This window comes from Salvelinus fontinalis, chromosome 20 (genome assembly GCF_029448725.1).
Source record: "Salvelinus fontinalis isolate EN_2023a chromosome 20, ASM2944872v1, whole genome shotgun sequence".
Lineage (NCBI taxonomy): Eukaryota > Metazoa > Chordata > Actinopteri > Salmoniformes > Salmonidae > Salvelinus > Salvelinus fontinalis.
In genome coordinates this window covers 37,442,394-37,460,330 of record NC_074684.1, presented here as the reverse complement: position 1 = coordinate 37,460,330, position 17,937 = coordinate 37,442,394, and positions in this window count along the sequence as shown.

Sequence of the window (17,937 nt, the reverse complement as noted above, 5' to 3'; positions counted from 1 at the left end):
ACCAGATTAGAGCAATAAGGGAGACTAGACATCTACCACCCCACTACCTCTATCAGATTAGAGCCATAAGGGAGACTAGACATCTACCACCACACTACCACTATCAGATTAGAGCCATAAGGGAGACTAGACATCTACCACCCCACTACCACTACGAGATTAGAGCCATAAGGGAGACTAGACATCTACCACCCCACTACCACTATCAGATTAGAGACATAAGGGAGACTAGACATCTACCACCCCACTATCAGATTAGAGCCATAAGTGAGACTAGACATCTACCACCCCACTACCACTATCAAATTAGAGCCATAAGGGAGACTAGACATCTACCACCCCACTACCACTATCAGATTAGAGCCATAAAGGAGACTAGACATCTACCACCCCGCTACCACTATCAGATTAGAGCCATAAGGGAGACTATACATCTACCACTCCACTACCACTATCAGATTAGAGCCATAAGGGAGACTAGACATCTACCACCACAATACCACTATCAGATTAGAGCCATAAGGGAGACTAGACATCTTCAACCCCTCTACCACTATCAGATTAGAGCCATAAGGGAGCCTAGACATCTACCACTATCAGATTAGAGCCATAAGGGAGACTATACATCTACCACCCCACTACCACTATCAGATTAGAGCCATAAAGAAGACTAGACATCTACCACCCCACTATCAGATTAGAGCCATAAGTGAGACTAGACATCTACCACCCCACTACCACTATCAGATTAGAGCCATAAAGGAGACTAGACATCACCCACCCCACTACCACTACCAGATTAGAGCCATAAGGGAGCCTAGACATCTACCACCCCACTACCACTATCAGATTAGAGCCATAAGGGAGCCTAGACATCTACCACTACCAGATTAGAGCCATGAGGGGGACTAGACATCTACCACCCCACTACCACTATCAGATTAGAGCCATAAGGCAGACTACACATCTACCACCCCACTACCACTATCAAATTAGAGCCATAAGGGAGACAAGACATCTACCACTACCACTATCAGATTGGAGCCATAAGGGAGACTAGACATCTACCACTACCACTATCAGATTAGAGCCAAAAGGGAGACTAGACATCTACCACCCCACTACCACTATCAAATTGGAGCCATAAGGGAGACTAGACATCTACCACCCCACTACCACTATCAAATTAGAGCCATAAGGGAGACTAGACATCTACCACCCCACTACCACTATCAAATTAGAGCCATAAGGGAGACTAGACATCTACCACCCCACTATCACTATCAAATTAGAGCCATAAGGGAGACTAGACATCTACCACCCCACTACCACTATCAAATTAGAGCCATAAGGGAGACTAGACATCTACAACCCCACTACCACTATCAAATTAGAGCCATAAGGGAGACTAGACATCTACCACCCCATTACCACTATCAGATTAGAGCCATAAGGGAGACTAGACATCACCCACCCCACTACCACTACCAGATTAGAGCCATAAGGGAGCCTAGACATCTACCACCCCACTACCACTATCAGATTAGAGCCATAAGGGAGCCTAGACATCTACCACTACCAGATTAGAGCCATGAGGGGGACTAGACATCTACCACCACAATACCACTATCAGATTAGAGCCATAAAGGAGACTAGACATCTACCAACCCACTATCAGATTTGAGCCATAAGTGAGACTAGACATCTACCACCCCACTACCACTATCAGATTAGAGCCATAAGGGAGACTAGACATCTTCCACCCCACTACCACTATCAGATTAGAGCCATAAGGGAGCCTAGACATCTACCACTACTAGATTAGAGCCATAAGGGAGACTAGACATCTTCCACCCCACTACCACTATCAGATTAGAGCCATAAGGGAGACTAGACATCTACCACCCCACTACCACTATCATATTTGAGCCATAAGGGAGACTAGACATCTACCACCCCACTACCACTACCAGATTAGAGCAATAAGGGAGACTAGACATCTACCACCCCACTACCTCTATCAGATTAGAGCCATAAGGGAGACTAGACATCTACCACCACACTACCACTATCAGATTAGAGCCATAAGGGAGACTAGACATCTACCACCCCACTACCACTACGAGATTAGAGCCATAAGGGAGACTAGACATCTACCACCCCACTACCACTATCAGATCAGAGCCATAAGGGAGTCTAGACATCTACCACCCAACTACCACTATAAAAATAAGAGCCATAAGGGAGACTAGACATCTACCACCCCACTACCACTATCAGATTAGAGACATAAGGGAGACTAGACATCTACCACCCCACTATCAGATTAGAGCCATAAGTGAGACTAGACATCTACCACCCCACTACCACTATCAAATTAGAGCCATAAGGGAGACTAGACATCTACCACCCCACTACCACTATCAGATTAGAGCCATAAAGGAGACTAGACATCTACCACCCCACTATCAGATTAGAGCCATAAGTGAGACTAGACATCTACCACCCCACTACCACTATCAAATTAGAGCCATAAGGGAGACTAGACATCTACCACCCCACTACCACTATCATATTTGAGCCATAAGGGAGACTAGACATCTACCACCCCACTACCACTACCAGATTAGAGCAATAAGGGAGACTAGACATCTACCACCCCACTACCTCTATCAGATTAGAGCCATAAGGGAGACTAGACATCTACCACCACACTACCACTATCAGATTAGAGCCATAAGGGAGACTAGACATCTACCACCCCACTACCACTACGAGATTAGAGCCATAAGGGAGACTAGACATCTACCACCCCACTACCACTATCAGATTAGAGCCATAAGGGAGACTAGACATCTACCACCCAACTACCACTATAAAAATAAGAGCCATAAGGGAGACTAGACATCTACCACCCCACTACCACTATCAGATTAGAGACATAAGGGAGACTAGACATCTACCACCCCACTATCAGATTAGAGCCATAAGTGAGACTAGACATCTACCACCCCACTACCACTATCAAATTAGAGCCATAAGGGAGACTAGACATCTACCACCCCACTACCACTATCAGATTAGAGCCATAAAGGAGACTAGACATCTACCACCCCGCTACCACTATCAGATTAGAGCCATAAGGGAGACTATACATCTACCACTCCACTACCACTATCAGATTAGAGCCATAAGGGAGACTAGACATCTACCACCACAATACCACTATCAGATTAGAGCCATAAGGGAGACTAGACATCTTCCACCCCTCTACCACTATCAGATTAGAGCCATAAGGGAGCCTAGACATCTACCACTATCAGATTAGAGCCATAAGGGAGACTATGCATCTACCACCCCACTACCACTATCAGATTAGAGCCATAAAGAAGACTAGACATCTACCACCCCACTATCAGATTAGAGCCATAAGTGAGACTAGACATCTACCACCCCACTACCACTATCAGATTAGAGCCATAAAGGAGACTAGACATCACCCACCCCACTACCACTACCAGATTAGAGCCATAAGGGAGCCTAGACATCTACCACCCCACTACCACTATCAGATTAGAGCCATAAGGGAGCCTAGACATCTACCACTACCAGATTAGAGCCATGAGGGGGACTAGACATCTACCACCCCACTACCACTATCAGATTAGAGCCATAAGGCAGACTACACATCTACCACCCCACTACCACTATCAAATTAGAGCCATAAGGGAGACAAGACATCTACCACTACCACTATCAGATTGGAGCCATAAGGGAGACTAGACATCTACCATTACCACTATCAGATTAGAGCCAAAAGGGAGACTAGACATCTACCACCCCACTACCACTATCAAATTGGAGCCATAAGGGAGACTAGACATCTACCACCCCACTACCACTATCAAATTAGAGCCATAAGGGAGACTAGACATCTACCACCCCACTACCACTATCAAATTAGAGCCATAAGGGAGACTAGACATCTACCACCCCACTATCACTATCAAATTAGAGCCATAAGGGAGACTAGACATCTACCACCCCACTACCACTATCAAATTAGAGCCATAAGGGAGACTAGACATCTACAACCCCACTACCACTATCAAATTAGAGCCATAAGGGAGACTAGACATCTACCACCCCATTACCACTATCAGATTAGAGCCATAAGGGAGACTAGACATCACCCACCCCACTACCACTACCAGATTAGAGCCATAAGGGAGCCTAGACATCTACCACCCCACTACCACTATCAGATTAGAGCCATAAGGGAGCCTAGACATCTACCACTACCAGATTAGAGCCATGAGGGGGACTAGACATCTACCACCACAATACCACTATCAGATTAGAGCCATAAAGGAGACTAGACATCTACCACCCCACTATCAGATTAAAGCCATTAGTGAGACTAGACATCTACCACCCCACTACCACTATCAAATTAGAGCCATAAGGGAGACTAGACATCTACCACCCCACTACCACTATCATATTTGAGCCATAAGGGAGACTAGACATCTACCACCCCATTACCACTATCAGATTAGAGCCATAAGGGAGACTAGACATCACCCACCCCACTACCACTACCAGATTAGAGCCATAAGGGAGCCTAGACATCTACCACCCCACTACCACTATCAGATTAGAGCCATAAGGGAGCCTAGACATCTACCACTACCAGATTAGAGCCATGAGGGGGACTAGACATCTACCACCACAATACCACTATCAGATTAGAGCCATAAAGGAGACTAGACATCTACCACCCCACTATCAGATTAGAGCCATAAGTGAGACTAGACATCTACCACCCCACTACCACTATCAGATTAGAGCCATAAGGGAGACTAGACATCTTCCACCCCACTACCACTATCAGATTAGAGCCATAAGGGAGCCTAGACATCTACCACTACTAGATTAGAGCCATAAGGGAGACTAGACATCTACCACCCCACTACCACTATCAGATTAGAGCCATAAAGGAGACTAGACATCTACCACCCCACTATCAGATTAGAGCCATAAGTGAGACTAGACATCTACCACCCCACTACCACTATCAAATTAGAGCCATAAGGGAGACTAGACATCTACCACCCCACTACCACTACCAGATTAGAGCAATAAGGGAGACTAGACATCTACCACCCCACTACCTCTATCAGATTAGAGCCATAAGGGAGACTAGACATCTACCACCCCACTACCACTATCAGATTAGAGACATAAGGGAGACTAGACATCTACCACCCAATTACCACTATAAAAATAAGAGCCATAAGGGAGACTAGACATCTACCACCCCACTACCACTATCAGATTAGAGACATAAGGGAGACTAGACATCTACCACCCCACTATCAGATTAGAGCCATAAGTGAGACTAGACATCTACCACCCCACTACCACTATCAAATTAGAGCCATAAGGGAGACTAGACATCTACCACCCCGCTACCACTATCAGATTAGAGCCATAAGGGAGACTAGACATCTACCACTCCACTACCACTATCAGATTAGAGCCATAAGGGAGACTAGACATCTACCACCACAATACCACTATCAGATTAGAGCCATAAGGGAGACTACACATCTTCCACCCCACTACCACTATCAGATTAGAGCCATAAGGGAGCCTAGACATCTACCACTATCAGATTAGAGCCATAAGGCAGACTACACATCTACCACCCCACTACCACTATCAAATTAGAGCCATAAGGGAGACAAGACATCTACCACTACCACTATCAGATTGGAGCCATAAGGGAGACTAGACATCTACCACTACCACTATCAGATTAGAGCCAAAAGGGAGACTAGACATCTACCACCCCACTACCACTATCAAATTGGAGCCATAAGGGAGACTAGACATCTACCACCCCACTACCACTATCAAATTAGAGCCATAAGGGAGACTAGACATCTACCACCCCACTACCACTATCAAATTAGAGCCATAAGGGAGACTAGACATCTACCACCCCACTATCACTATCAAATTAGAGCCATAAGGGAGACTAGACATCTACCACCCCACTACCACTATCAAATTAGAGCCATAAGGGAGACTAGACATCTACAACCCCACTACCACTATCAAATTAGAGCCATAAGGGAGACTAGACATCTACCACCCCATTACCACTATCAGATTAGAGCCATAAGGGAGACTAGACATCACCCACCCCACTACCACTACCAGATTAGAGCCATAAGGGAGCCTAGACATCTACCACCCCACTACCACTATCAGATTAGAGCCATAAGGGAGCCTAGACATCTACCACTACCAGATTAGAGCCATGAGGGGGACTAGACATCTACCACCACAATACCACTATCAGATTAGAGCCATAAAGGAGACTAGACATCTACCACCCCACTATCAGATTAGAGCCATAAGTGAGACTAGACATCTACCACCCCACTACCACTATCAGATTAGAGCCATAAGGGAGACTAGACATCTTCCATCCCACTACCACTATCAGATTAGAGCCATAAGGGAGCCTAGACATCTACCACTACTAGATTAGAGCCATAAGGGAGACTAGACATCTTCCACCCCACTACCACTATCAGATTAGAGCCATAAGGGAGACTAGACATCTACCACCCCACTACCACTATCATATTTAAGCCATAAGGGAGACTAGACATCTACCACCCCACTACCACTACCAGATTAGAGCAATAAGGGAGACTAGACATCTACCACCCCACTACCTCTATCAGATTAGAGCCATAAGGGAGACTAGACATCTACCACCACACTACCACTATCAGATTAGAGCCATAAGGGAGACTAGACATCTACCACCCCACTACCACTACGAGATTAGAGCCATAAGGGAGACTAGACATCTACCACCCCACTACCACTATCAGATTAGAGACATAAGGGAGACTAGACATCTACCACCCCACTATCAGATTAGAGCCATAAGTGAGACTAGACATCTACCACCCCACTACCACTATCAAATTAGAGCCATAAGGGAGACTAGACATCTACCACCCCACTACCACTATCAGATTAGAGCCATAAAGGAGACTAGACATCTACCACCCCGCTACCACTATCAGATTAGAGCCATAAGGGAGACTATACATCTACCACTCCACTACCACTATCAGATTAGAGCCATAAGGGAGACTAGACATCTACCACCACAATACCACTATCAGATTAGAGCCATAAGGGAGACTAGACATCTTCAACCCCTCTACCACTATCAGATTAGAGCCATAAGGGAGCCTAGACATCTACCACTATCAGATTAGAGCCATAAGGGAGACTATACATCTACCACCCCACTACCACTATCAGATTAGAGCCATAAAGAAGACTAGACATCTACCACCCCACTATCAGATTAGAGCCATAAGTGAGACTAGACATCTACCACCCCACTACCACTATCAGATTAGAGCCATAAAGGAGACTAGACATCACCCACCCCACTACCACTACCAGATTAGAGCCATAAGGGAGCCTAGACATCTACCACCCCACTACCACTATCAGATTAGAGCCATAAGGGAGCCTAGACATCTACCACTACCAGATTAGAGCCATGAGGGGGACTAGACATCTACCACCCCACTACCACTATCAGATTAGAGCCATAAGGCAGACTACACATCTACCACCCCACTACCACTATCAAATTAGAGCCATAAGGGAGACAAGACATCTACCACTACCACTATCAGATTGGAGCCATAAGGGAGACTAGACATCTACCACTACCACTATCAGATTAGAGCCAAAAGGGAGACTAGACATCTACCACCCCACTACCACTATCAAATTGGAGCCATAAGGGAGACTAGACATCTACCACCCCACTACCACTATCAAATTAGAGCCATAAGGGAGACTAGACATCTACCACCCCACTACCACTATCAAATTAGAGCCATAAGGGAGACTAGACATCTACCACCCCACTATCACTATCAAATTAGAGCCATAAGGGAGACTAGACATCTACCACCCCACTACCACTATCAAATTAGAGCCATAAGGGAGACTAGACATCTACAACCCCACTACCACTATCAAATTAGAGCCATAAGGGAGACTAGACATCTACCACCCCATTACCACTATCAGATTAGAGCCATAAGGGAGACTAGACATCACCCACCCCACTACCACTACCAGATTAGAGCCATAAGGGAGCCTAGACATCTACCACCCCACTACCACTATCAGATTAGAGCCATAAGGGAGCCTAGACATCTACCACTACCAGATTAGAGCCATGAGGGGGACTAGACATCTACCACCACAATACCACTATCAGATTAGAGCCATAAAGGAGACTAGACATCTACCAACCCACTATCAGATTAGAGCCATAAGTGAGACTAGACATCTACCACCCCACTACCACTATCAGATTAGAGCCATAAGGGAGACTAGACATCTTCCACCCCACTACCACTATCAGATTAGAGCCATAAGGGAGCCTAGACATCTACCACTACTAGATTAGAGCCATAAGGGAGACTAGACATCTTCCACCCCACTACCACTATCAGATTAGAGCCATAAGGGAGACTAGACATCTACCACCCCACTACCACTATCATATTTGAGCCATAAGGGAGACTAGACATCTACCACCCCACTACCACTACCAGATTAGAGCAATAAGGGAGACTAGACATCTACCACCCCACTACCTCTATCAGATTAGAGCCATAAGGGAGACTAGACATCTACCACCACACTACCACTATCAGATTAGAGCCATAAGGGAGACTAGACATCTACCACCCCACTACCACTACGAGATTAGAGCCATAAGGGAGACTAGACATCTACCACCCCACTACCACTATCAGATCAGAGCCATAAGGGAGTCTAGACATCTACCACCCAACTACCACTATAAAAATAAGAGCCATAAGGGAGACTAGACATCTACCACCCCACTACCACTATCAGATTAGAGACATAAGGGAGACTAGACATCTACCACCCCACTATCAGATTAGAGCCATAAGTGAGACTAGACATCTACCACCCCACTACCACTATCAAATTAGAGCCATAAGGGAGACTAGACATCTACCACCCCACTACCACTATCAGATTAGAGCCATAAAGGAGACTAGACATCTACCACCCCACTATCAGATTAGAGCCATAAGTGAGACTAGACATCTACCACCCCACTACCACTATCAAATTAGAGCCATAAGGGAGACTAGACATCTACCACCCCACTACCACTATCATATTTGAGCCATAAGGGAGACTAGACATCTACCACCCCACTACCACTACCAGATTAGAGCAATAAGGGAGACTAGACATCTACCACCCCACTACCTCTATCAGATTAGAGCCATAAGGGAGACTAGACATCTACCACCACACTACCACTATCAGATTAGAGCCATAAGGGAGACTAGACATCTACCACCCCACTACCACTACGAGATTAGAGCCATAAGGGAGACTAGACATCTACCACCCCACTACCACTATCAGATTAGAGCCATAAGGGAGACTAGACATCTACCACCCAACTACCACTATAAAAATAAGAGCCATAAGGGAGACTAGACATCTACCACCCCACTACCACTATCAGATTAGAGACATAAGGGAGACTAGACATCTACCACCCCACTATCAGATTAGAGCCATAAGTGAGACTAGACATCTACCACCCCACTACCACTATCAAATTAGAGCCATAAGGGAGACTAGACATCTACCACCCCACTACCACTATCAGATTAGAGCCATAAAGGAGACTAGACATCTACCACCCCGCTACCACTATCAGATTAGAGCCATAAGGGAGACTATACATCTACCACTCCACTACCACTATCAGATTAGAGCCATAAGGGAGACTAGACATCTACCACCACAATACCACTATCAGATTAGAGCCATAAGGGAGACTAGACATCTTCCACCCCTCTACCACTATCAGATTAGAGCCATAAGGGAGCCCAGACATCTACCACTATCAGATTAGAGCCATAAGGGAGACTATGCATCTACCACCCCACTACCACTATCAGATTAGAGCCATAAAGAAGACTAGACATCTACCACCCCACTATCAGATTAGAGCCATAAGTGAGACTAGACATCTACCACCCCACTACCACTATCAGATTAGAGCCATAAAGGAGACTAGACATCACCCACCCCACTACCACTACCAGATTAGAGCCATAAGGGAGCCTAGACATCTACCACCCCACTACCACTATCAGATTAGAGCCATAAGGGAGCCTAGACATCTACCACTACCAGATTAGAGCCATGAGGGGGACTAGACATCTACCACCCCACTACCACTATCAGATTAGAGCCATAAGGCAGACTACACATCTACCACCCCACTACCACTATCAAATTAGAGCCATAAGGGAGACAAGACATCTACCACTACCACTATCAGATTGGAGCCATAAGGGAGACTAGACATCTACCACTACCACTATCAGATTAGAGCCAAAAGGGAGACTAGACATCTACCACCCCACTACCACTATCAAATTGGAGCCATAAGGGAGACTAGACATCTACCACCCCGCTACCACTATCAGATTAGAGCCATAAGGGAGACTATACATCTACCACTCCACTACCACTATCAGATTAGAGCCATAAGGGAGACTAGACATCTACCACCACAATACCACTATCAGATTAGAGCCATAAGGGAGACTAGACATCTTCCACCCCTCTACCACTATCAGATTAGAGCCATAAGGGAGCCCAGACATCTACCACTATCAGATTAGAGCCATAAGGGAGACTATGCATCTACCACCCCACTACCACTATCAGATTAGAGCCATAAAGAAGACTAGACATCTACCACCCCACTATCAGATTAGAGCCATAAGTGAGACTAGACATCTACCACCCCACTACCACTATCAGATTAGAGCCATAAAGGAGACTAGACATCACCCACCCCACTACCACTACCAGATTAGAGCCATAAGGGAGCCTAGACATCTACCACCCCACTACCACTATCAGATTAGAGCCATAAGGGAGCCTAGACATCTACCACTACCAGATTAGAGCCATGAGGGGGACTAGACATCTACCACCCCACTACCACTATCAGATTAGAGCCATAAGGCAGACTACACATCTACCACCCCACTACCACTATCAAATTAGAGCCATAAGGGAGACAAGACATCTACCACTACCACTATCAGATTGGAGCCATAAGGGAGACTAGACATCTACCACTACCACTATCAGATTAGAGCCAAAAGGGAGACTAGACATCTACCACCCCACTACCACTATCAAATTGGAGCCATAAGGGAGACTAGACATCTACCACCCCACTACCACTATCAAATTAGAGCCATAAGGGAGACTAGACATCTACCACCCCACTACCACTATCAAATTAGAGCCATAAGGGAGACTAGACATCTACCACCCCACTATCACTATCAAATTAGAGCCATAAGGGAGACTAGACATCTACCACCCCACTACCACTATCAAATTAGAGCCATAAGGGAGACTAGACATCTACAACCCCACTACCACTATCAAATTAGAGCCATAAGGGAGACTAGACATCTACCACCCCATTACCACTATCAGATTAGAGCCATAAGGGAGACTAGACATCACCCACCCCACTACCACTACCAGATTAGAGCCATAAGGGAGCCTAGACATCTACCACCCCACTACCACTATCAGATTAGAGCCATAAGGGAGCCTAGACATCTACCACTACCAGATTAGAGCCATGAGGGGGACTAGACATCTACCACCACAATACCACTATCAGATTAGAGCCATAAAGGAGACTAGACATCTACCACCCCACTATCAGATTAAAGCCATTAGTGAGACTAGACATCTACCACCCCACTACCACTATCAAATTAGAGCCATAAGGGAGACTAGACATCTACCACCCCACTACCACTATCATATTTGAGCCATAAGGGAGACTAGACATCTACCACCCCATTACCACTATCAGATTAGAGCCATAAGGGAGACTAGACATCACCCACCCCACTACCACTACCAGATTAGAGCCATAAGGGAGCCTAGACATCTACCACCCCACTACCACTATCAGATTAGAGCCATAAGGGAGCCTAGACATCTACCACTACCAGATTAGAGCCATGAGGGGGACTAGACATCTACCACCACAATACCACTATCAGATTAGAGCCATAAAGGAGACTAGACATCTACCACCCCACTATCAGATTAGAGCCATAAGTGAGACTAGACATCTACCACCCCACTACCACTATCAGATTAGAGCCATAAGGGAGACTAGACATCTTCCACCCCACTACCACTATCAGATTAGAGCCATAAGGGAGCCTAGACATCTACCACTACTAGATTAGAGCCATAAGGGAGACTAGACATCTACCACCCCACTACCACTATCAGATTAGAGCCATAAAGGAGACTAGACATCTACCACCCCACTATCAGATTAGAGCCATAAGTGAGACTAGACATCTACCACCCCACTACCACTATCAAATTAGAGCCATAAGGGAGACTAGACATCTACCACCCCACTACCACTATCATATTTGAGCCATAAGGGAGACTAGACATCTACCACCCCACTACCACTACCAGATTAGAGCAATAAGGGAGACTAGACATCTACCACCCCACTACCTCTATCAGATTAGAGCCATAAGGGAGACTAGACATCTACCACCCCACTACCACTATCAGATTAGAGACATAAGGGAGACTAGACATCTACCACCCAATTACCACTATAAAAATAAGAGCCATAAGGGAGACTAGACATCTACCACCCCACTACCACTATCAGATTAGAGACATAAGGGAGACTAGACATCTACCACCCCACTATCAGATTAGAGCCATAAGTGAGACTAGACATCTACCACCCCACTACCACTATCAAATTAGAGCCATAAGGGAGACTAGACATCTACCACCCCGCTACCACTATCAGATTAGAGCCATAAGGGAGACTAGACATCTACCACTCCACTACCACTATCAGATTAGAGCCATAAGGGAGACTAGACATCTACCACCACAATACCACTATCAGATTAGAGCCATAAGGGAGACTACACATCTTCCACCCCACTACCACTATCAGATTAGAGCCATAAGGGAGCCTAGACATCTACCACTACTAGATTAGAGCCATAAGGGAGACTAGACATCTACCACCCCACTACCACTATCAGATTAGAGCCATAAAGGAGACTAGACATCTACCACCCCACTATCAGATTAGAGCCATAAGTAAGACTAGACATCTACCACCCCAGTACCAATATCAAATTAGAGCCATAAGGGAGACTAGACATCTACCACCCCACTACCACTATCATATTTGAGCCATAAGGGAGACTAGACATCTACCACCCCACTACCACTATCAGATTAGAGCCATAAGGGAGACTAGACATCACCCACCCCACTACCACTACCAGATTAGAGCCATAAGGGAGCCTAGACATCTACCACCCCACTACCACTATCAGATTAGAGCCATAAGGGAGCCTAGACATCTACCACTACCAGATTAGAGCCATGAGGGGGACTAGACATCTACCACCACAATACCACTATCAAATTAGAGCCATAAGGGAGACTAGACATCTACCACCCCACTACCACTATCAGATTAGAGCCATAAAGGAGACTAGACATCTACCACCCCGCTACCACTATCAGATTAGAGCCATAAGGGAGACTAGACATCTACCACTCCACTACCACTATCAGATTAGAGCCATAAGGGCGACTAGACATCTACCACCACAATACCACAATCAGATTAGAGCCATAAGGGAGACTAGACATCTTCCACCCCACTACCACTATCAGATTAGAGCCATAAGGGAGCCTAGACATCTACCACTACTAGATTAGAGCCATAAGGGAGACTAGACATCTACCACCCCACTACCACTATCAGATTAGAGCCATAAAGGAGACTAGACATCTACCACCCCACTATCAGATTAGAGCCATAAGTGAGACTAGACATCTACCACCCCACTACCACTATCAGATTAGAGCCATAAGGGAGACTAGACATCACCCATCCCACTACCACTACCAGATTAGAGCCATAAGGGAGCCTAGACATCTACCACCCCACTACCACTATCAGATTAGAGCCATAAGGGAGCCTAGACATCTACCACTACCAGATTAGAGCCATGAGGGGGACTAGACATCTACCACCCCACTACCACTATCAGATTAGAGCCATAAGGCAGACTAGACATCTACCACCCCACTACCACTATCAAATTAGAGCCATAAGGGAGACAAGACATCTACCACTACCACTATCAGATTGGAGCCATAAGGGAGACTAGACATCTACCACTACCACTATCAGATTAGAGCCAAAAGGGAGACTAGACATCTACCACCCCACTACCACTATCAAATTAGAGCCATAAGGGAGACTAGACATCTACCACCCCACTACCACTATCAAATTAGAGCCATAAGGGAGACTAGACATCTACCACCCCACTACCAATATCAAATTAGAGCCATAAGGGAGACTAGACATCTACCACCCCACTATCACTATCAAATTAGAGCCATAAGGGAGACTAGACATCTACCACCCCACTACCACTATCAAATTAGAGCCATAAGGGAGACTAGACATCTACAACCCCACTACCACCATCAAATTAGAGCCATAAGGGAGACTAGACATCTACCACCCCATTACCACTATCAGATTAGAGCCATAAGGGAGACTAGACATCACCCACCCCACTACCACTACCAGATTAGAGCCATAAGGGAGCCTAGACATCTACCACCCCACTACCACTATCAGATTAGAGCCATAAGGGAGCCTAGACATCTACCACTACCAGATTAGAGCCATGAGGGGGACTAGACATCTACCACCCCACTACCACTATCAGATTAGAGCCATAAAGCAGACTAGACATCTACCACCCCACTGCCACTATCAAATTAGAGCCATAAGGGAGACAAGACATCTACCACTACCACTATCAGATTGGAGCCATAAGGGAGACTAACATCTACCACTACCACTATCAGATTAGAGCCATAAGGGAGACTAGACATCTACCACCCCACTACCACTATCAAATTAGAGCCATAAGGGAGCCTAGACATCTACCACCCCACTACCACTATCAAATTAGAGCCATAAGGGAGACTAGACATCTACCACCCCACTACCACTATCAAATTAGAGCCCTAAGGGAGACTAGACATCTACCACCCCACTATCACTATCAAATTAGAGCCATAAGGGAGACTAGACATCTACCACCCCACTACCACTATCAAATTAGAGCCATAAGGGAGACTAGACATCTACCACCCCACTACCACTATCAGATTAGAGCCACAAGTGAGACTAGACATCTACCACCCCACTACCACTATAAATTTGAGCCATAAGGGAGACTAGACATCTACCACCCCACTACCACTATCAGATTAGAGCCATAAGGGAGACTAGACATCTACCACCCAACTACCACTATAAAAATAAGAGCCATAAGGGAGATTAGACATCTACCACCCCACTGCCACTATCAAATTAGAGCCATAAGGGAGACAAGACATCTACCACTACCACTATCAGATTGGAGCCATAAGGGAGACTAACATCTACCACTACCACTATCAGATTAGAGCCATAAGGGAGACTAGACATCTACCACCCCACTACCACTATCAAATTAGAGCCATAAGGGAGCCTAGACATCTACCACCCCACTACCACTATCAAATTAGAGCCATAAGGGAGACTAGACATCTACCACCCCACTACCACTATCAAATTAGAGCCCTAAGGGAGACTAGACATCTACCACCCCACTATCACTATCAAATTAGAGCCATAAGGGAGACTAGACATCTACCACCCCACTACCACTATCAAATTAGAGCCATAAGGGAGACTAGACATCTACCTACCCACTACCACTATCAGATTAGAGCCACAAGTGAGACTAGACATCTACCACCCCACTACCACTATCAAATTAGAGCCATAAGGGAGACTAGACATCTACCACCCCACTACCACTATCAGATTAGAGCCATAAGGGAGACTAGACATCTACCACCCAACTACCACTATAAAAATAAGAGCCATAAGGGAGATTAGACATCTACCACCCCACTACCACTATCAGATTAGAGCCATAAGGGAGACTAGACATCTACCACCCCACTATCAGATTAGAGCCATAAGTGAGACTAGACATCTACCACCCCACTACCACTATCAAATTAGAGCCATAAGGGAGACTAGACATCTACCACCCCACTACCACTATCAGATTAGAGCCATAAAGGAGACTAGACATCTACCACCCCGCTACCACTATCAGATTAGAGCCATAAGGGAGACTAGACATCTACCACTCCACTACCACTATCAGATTAGAGCCATAAGGGAGACTAGACATCTACCACCACAATACCACTATCAGATTAGAGCCATAAGGGAGACTAGACATCTTCCACCCCACTACCACTATCAGATTAGAGCCATAAGGGAGCTAGACATCTACCACTACTAGATTAGAGCCATAAGGGAGACTAGACATCTACCACCCCACTACCACTATCAGATTAGAGCCATAAAGGAGACTAGACATCTACCACCCCACTATCAGATTAGAGCCATAAGTGAGACTAGACATCTACCACCCCACTACCACTATCAGATTAGAGCCATAAGGGAGACTAGAAATCACCCACCCCACTACCACTACCAGATTAGAGCCATAAGGGAGCCTAGACATCTACCACCCCACTACCACTATCAGATTAGAGCCATAAGGGAGCCTAGACATCTACCACTACCAGATTAGAGCCATGAGGGGGACTGGACATCTACCACCCCACTACCACTATCAGATTAGAGCCATAAGGCAGACTAGACATCTACCACCCCACTACCACTATCAAATTAGAGCCATAAGGGAGACAAGACATCTACCAATACCACTATCAGATTAGAGCCATAAGGGAGACTAGACATCTACCACTACCACTATCAGATTAGAGCGAAAAGGGAGACTAGACATCTACCACCCCACTACCACTATCAAATTAGAGCCATAAGGGAGACTAGACATCTACCACCCCACTACCACTATCAAATTAGAGCCATAAGGGAGACTAGACATCTACCACCCCACTACCACTATCAAATTAGAGCCATAAGGGAGACTAGACATCTACCACCCCACTATCACTATCAAATTAGAGCCATAAGGGAGACTAGACATCTACCACCCCACTACCACTATCAAATTAGAGCCATAAGGGAGACTAGACATCTACAACCCCACTACCACCATCAAATTAGAGCCATAAGGGAGACTAGACATCTACCACCCCATTACCACTATCAGATTAGAGCCATAAGGGAGACTAGACATCACCCACCCCACTACCACTACCAGATTAGAGCCATAAGGGAGCCTAGACAACTACCACCCCACTACCACTATCAGATTAGAGCCATAAGGGAGCCTAGACATCTACCACTACCAGATTAGAGCCATGAGGGGGACTAGACATCTACCACCCCACTACCACTATCAGATTAGAGCCATAAAGCAGACTAGACATCTACCACCCCACTGCCACTATCAAATTAGAGCCATAAGGGAGACAAGACATCTACCACTACCACTATCAGATTGGAGCCATAAGGGAGACTAGACATCTACCACTACCACTATCAGATTAGAGTCATAAGGGAGACTAGACATCTACCACCCCACTACCACTATCAAATTAGAGCCATAAGGGAGACTAGACATCTACCACCCCACTACCACTATCAAATTAGAGCCATAAGGGAGACTAGACATCTACCAC